Source organism: Myotis brandtii, unplaced genomic scaffold (genome assembly GCF_000412655.1).
Source record: "Myotis brandtii unplaced genomic scaffold, ASM41265v1 scaffold601, whole genome shotgun sequence".
In the NCBI taxonomy this organism is placed as follows: domain Eukaryota; kingdom Metazoa; phylum Chordata; class Mammalia; order Chiroptera; family Vespertilionidae; genus Myotis; species Myotis brandtii.
In genome coordinates this window covers 1,797,216-1,802,177 of record NW_005370276.1, presented here as the reverse complement: position 1 = coordinate 1,802,177, position 4,962 = coordinate 1,797,216, and the positions used below count along the sequence as shown (strand labels likewise).

Here is a 4,962-nt window from a genome sequence, read left to right as displayed (position 1 = left end):
ATTTTAATGTATTTTATTTAACCCCATACCTAAAATACTGCCATTTGTACATGCAACCAATATAAAAATGATTTATTAATATTATACAATTATCTTTTTTCATACCATGTCTTTGAAACCTAACATCTATTTTAGATGAACCGCACATCTCAGTTCAGACTAATCCATTTTGAGTGCTCAATAGCCATGTGTGGCTAGTGGCTGACATATTGAAGAGTGCAGGTCTAGGTAATCCTATATAATAAAAGGCTAATATGCAAATCGACCGAACCGGGGAACGACAGGTCGCTATAATGTGCACTGACCACCAGGGGGCAGATGCTCAACGCAGGAGCTGCCCCCTGGTGGTCAGTGTGCTCCCACAGGGGGAGCACCACCAAGCCAGAAGCCGGGCTCAGGGAAGCTAGATGCAGGACTTCCCAGGCCATGGGTTTGCCCAGTGGATCCCGAGGAAGACCTGGCCTTGGTACTCCTGGTGAATGAAAGAGAGTTTCCTCGTCCCTCCTGTTTGAAGCTGCCGATGGGATGCTGAGTGCCTCCCACGGAGCTCGCTCTCTCCTCAGATGGGCCTCTGCTGGAAGAGCTGGTGACTCTTAGGAGGAAGGTGACCAAGAAACTCAAGACGGTGTTAAGGTCGTATGAACTAAAAGGTGCAGCGTCCCTCTCCACCAAGTCCCCTCCTCCTTATCACGCCATCCCTTCTCTCACCTTTTCTCCCACACTCCTTCCTCCCTCCCCTCCGACTCAGCCTTCCCTGCCCCTCGCTAATATTCCTTCCTCTTCTTCCCCAGACTCATTTCTCCCTCCCTCTCCTGGTTCCTTTCCTTGATCAGATTCTCAAATTGCTGTCCCAGCTTATCTCACCTCAGCTCTTTTCTCTTGCAGCCTGTGATCGGAAAATTTGCCGTGAGTCCTGGTAGATGTATTGTCTATCCCTCCCTTCTCTACCCTTCTATGTCTCTTTACCCACAAATCAAGCCCCACTATCACACCTACTCCATCTAGTGCAGTGGTTCTCAACCTTCCTAATGCCGCGATCCTTTAATACAGCTCCTCATGTTGTGGTGACCCCCAATTTCATTGTTACAAGTTGAACATAATGAAAGCATAGTGATTAATCACAAAAACAATATGTAATTATATATGTGTTTTCTGATGGTCTTTGGCGACCCCTGTGAAAGCATTGTTCGACCGCCAAAGGGGTCGCGACCCACATGTTGAGAACCGCTGATCTAGTGGGTCCAAAGTTCTAGTGCTTATGGATATCTGATTTTTGAGGGCTTATGAAAGTTGCAACCTGCAAAAAAAAGTACTTTGGGTGAATGTTAGACAGGATAGGAGAGCCTATGTCCTAGTAACAAACCCCGAATGCCAGTGGTTTAACGAAAGAAAGGTTTAGTTCTCTTTCACTCAAATTCCACCGAGAGTTGAGCAGTTCTTCCAAGTGCCGACTCAGGGATCCAGGCTGCACCCGGGTTGTGCCTTCTCAGCAAGCTTCAAAAACGGAGAAAGAATAGGGAATTCCGCAGGAACTTTGATAGCCAAGCCTGGGAATTGGCGCTGCATTCCTCTCCCCACTTTCCATTGGCCAGAACTCAGTCACATGTTTTCAACCTACTGCAAAGAATCCTGGGAAATGTAGTCTTCCCGTGTGGCAGGAAGCTGAGGAGACAGATGAGTGAGCATCCAGCCAGTCTATGCCACAGGTGGCTGCAAAATAGGAATAGAGATGTGAAAGCATGTCTTTGTCGATGTTTAATTAAACATGTGTTTAATTTTTATTAATTAAATGTCTGCAAACAGAACGTTGGGTTCACGGAACAGCTGCAACTTAATTGAACTCTTCCATCAACTTGGATATTTTTTATAAATACCAGTATATCATTTTGAAGGTGAATCGTCAGTGCATTTTGCTCAGCTTGCTCTGCTGCACATGGGACCCCCAAATTCACGAGAGCCAAGGGACTCCATATCCTCTTTCCCCTTCTGTCTTCCCACCCCGTGCCAATTGTCTCATAGCCGCCCTCATCCCACTTCTCCCTTCCCCCTTGTCCAGACATGCTGAAAGAAGAGGTCTTGGACTGTGTTCATTGCCTGAAGACCAGTCCCACATGCATTAAAAAGAATAACTGCTTCGGTAAGCTCTTGTGGGCGGTGGGAGACACGGGAGACGTCAGCCGGTCCCAGTGGATATGGGTTTTGAGGTCTCCCACGTGCAGCCTTGAATTCTGCCCTGAACTTGCTTACAGTGAGGCCCAGAGGTGCTTCCACATTCTGAAGTTCATTTTCCCTGCTGTTAGATGGGAAGATTCCTCTGTAACTTGACCATGCATCTAATAGCAGGTGCAAAAAGATATTTTATTTTTATTTTTTTTTAAATATATTTTTATTGATTTCAGAGAGAAAGGAAGAGAGAGAGAGAGATAGAAACATCAATGGTGAGAGAGAATCATTGATGGGCTGCCTCCCGCAAGCCCCCCCAGTGGGGATCAAGCCCGCAACCCGGCATGAGCCCTGACCAGGAATTGAACCTGGGACCCTTCAGTCCACAGGCGGACGCTCTATCCACTGAGCCAAACCCGCTTAGGTCTGGGCTTTTATTCCGAATGAGAGATGAGCCATGGGAGGGCTCTGAGCAGAAGAGGGACGTGAGTGGACTTGGGGGTTAACGGCGCCCCTGGCGGCCACGCGGGGAACTGCAGGGAGGAGAAGCCAGGATCCTGGGATGGGGAGGGTGCGGCTAGACCAGGTCAGGAGCCCAGGAGGAGGTTCAGATACTGGATACACTTTGAAGGTCGAGCCAAGAGTCTTTGCTGACAGAACGAGAGGGTGCGAGTGGGAGGTGCAGAATGGCACTCCCAAGGCCACCCTCAGAGCCGCCCGCTAAGATGCAGGCTTCCTTCTTCTCAGGGGATTGTCAGCATTTTGCATTCCCCTGTCATGTTCTTGGCAAAGGAGCAACCCAAATCCCCCTCCCACCCTGGCCCTCATCCAATGAGATGCATTTAGCACTGGGGTCTTCGCTGGCTCTTCCAGGAGCGAGGGGGTGGGAAGGAGGCAGGAAGGGGCAGGGGTGAGTTCACACTGGGATCCCGAGCACCTTGGAAGGTGCCTGGGACACAGTTCGAGGAATGGATGAATGGAGGGTGAGACCCCGGGAGAGGCCGAGGGCCAGGAGGTGGGAAGGAGGCCCAGGTTGCTGAGTGAGCAGTGGGTGCGATCAAGGTCAAGGCAGGGTGGCAACGGAAGTTCGGGCTGTCAGTCGACAGGCAGCCCCGCACGGCCCTGCGGTACGACAGAGCGAGTGGACACCCGCGGACACAGGCCCGGCTCGGCATCATCGTTTCCGTGTGTCTGGCCGTCTTTGTCTTTGGGGTCATCGTGGCTTCGTGAGTCATCCCTGCCCGCACCCGAAGCCCCCAAAGGCCCCACTGAGCCCCTCAAAGTGGCAACGCCCTCGTGGGTCACGGTGTCCTTTGGGAATCTCCCCGGTCACTTTCTCTCTCTGTCTATTTGTTTCCCTCTGTCTCTTTCTCTCGCTCCCTCTTTTTTCCTCTCTCATTCTTCCCTCCCTCCCTCCTCCTCCTCTTCCTCCTCCTCCCCCTCCTCCTCCTCCTTCTTCTTCTCCTTCTTCTTGTTCTTCTTCTTCTTCTCCTCCTCCTTCTCCTCCTTCTTTCTCCTTCTCCTTCTCCTTCTTCCTCTTCCTCTTCCTATTCCTCCTTCATCTTCTCCTTCCTCTTCTTCTCTCCGCCCCACCTCCTTCTCCTCCTGCCCCTGACTTTTTGTCTCATCTTCTCCTCTCCTCTCCTCCTCCTCCTCCTCCATCCTCAGAACAAGGCGGCTTCCTCAGCACCTGGCTGGTGGTGGGTGATGGTACACACCTCCCAGCCTCCACAGGGCCAGACCCTGTACACACACAGCCCGGTCGATCCTAGCAGTGAATTTTCCGGTAAACGTTGTTGTCTCAGGCTTGTAGTCGAGGAAGTTGACTCCAGGCCTGTGACTTCTCACCGTGACATCACCAATAAATAACCAACAAACGACACCATGTGTGTCTGACCCTCCTTCTGCCACTCATTCTGGCTCCACGCTCACGTCTTGTCGTTTTAGTGTTTTCTGTGCAACCAGCTACTTCGATGCAGGCCTGGTGGTCTTCTCTCCTGCAGGATTCTGCTGTCAATTACCTGGGACCCTGTGTGCGTTCCTGGATCCAGGGCGGAGAAAGGGATTAGACCCTTTATTTATTCAATTTAGGGATTTTAACCTGCATGCACCCCCCCACACACACCCTGCTTTTAGGGAGTCTGAGGACGTGGCTGGGCGGCTGGATGGGAATTCAGCCCATCTGAGACCAAAGGTACCTACAGGGTGGGCAGCCCCTGAGACGGGCAGTGGTCAGGGCCGTCCCTGAGGGCGCAGCTGGGTCAGAGTCCACTGGGGCCTGACTGGCAGGGGTGGGCCTCCTGGTGATGAGACTCCAGGTGGCTTTCGAATGCCCGTCGGGACAAGCGGGTCCACGTAGGTACAAGGTCCAGCCAAGGACAGAGGCGCGGGCAGGTGCGCAGTGGCCGGGCAAGGACGAGACTGGGCTCAGGTCCAGCAGGAAGTGGGTCAGGAGGTCAAGCCTTGCGTACAGGAAAAGGCAGCGTCCCACGCCAGAACCAGGACTCGGGCCTACCAGGGGCTGTGGTCCCAGCCCCTCCTGAGTCCCCTCCGAGCCGGACTGACAGGCCCGCTCCTGCAGGGCTGGGGAGGGGACACGGGTTCATCGCCGGCCAGCGGGGTGGGAGTAAGTTTTCAGTTTTCACTGGAACACCCAGCAAACGGTGACTCTGAGTGTCACCCGAGAGTGTAGAGCTGTAAAGGCCCGGGGGGTGCCGCGGGGTGATGGCTTCCCGAACGGGGTGTGGGGGTTGGGAGGGACTTCCTGAAGGAGGCTGCCCAGAGCAGGAGCACCGCGGG

General features: G+C 53.0%; 1 long non-coding RNA gene across 1 annotated transcript; it reads left to right on the top strand.

Annotated features, from left to right (window-relative positions):
- The first annotated feature begins 440 nt into the window (after positions 1-440).
- LOC106728375 lies at positions 441-3,525 on the top strand. Its single transcript, XR_001364677.1, has 4 exons — positions 441-650; positions 886-906; positions 2,057-2,137; positions 3,263-3,525. It is a non-coding gene; the product is annotated as an uncharacterized LOC106728375 (long non-coding RNA).
- Positions 3,526-4,962: the final 1,437 nt, after the last annotated feature.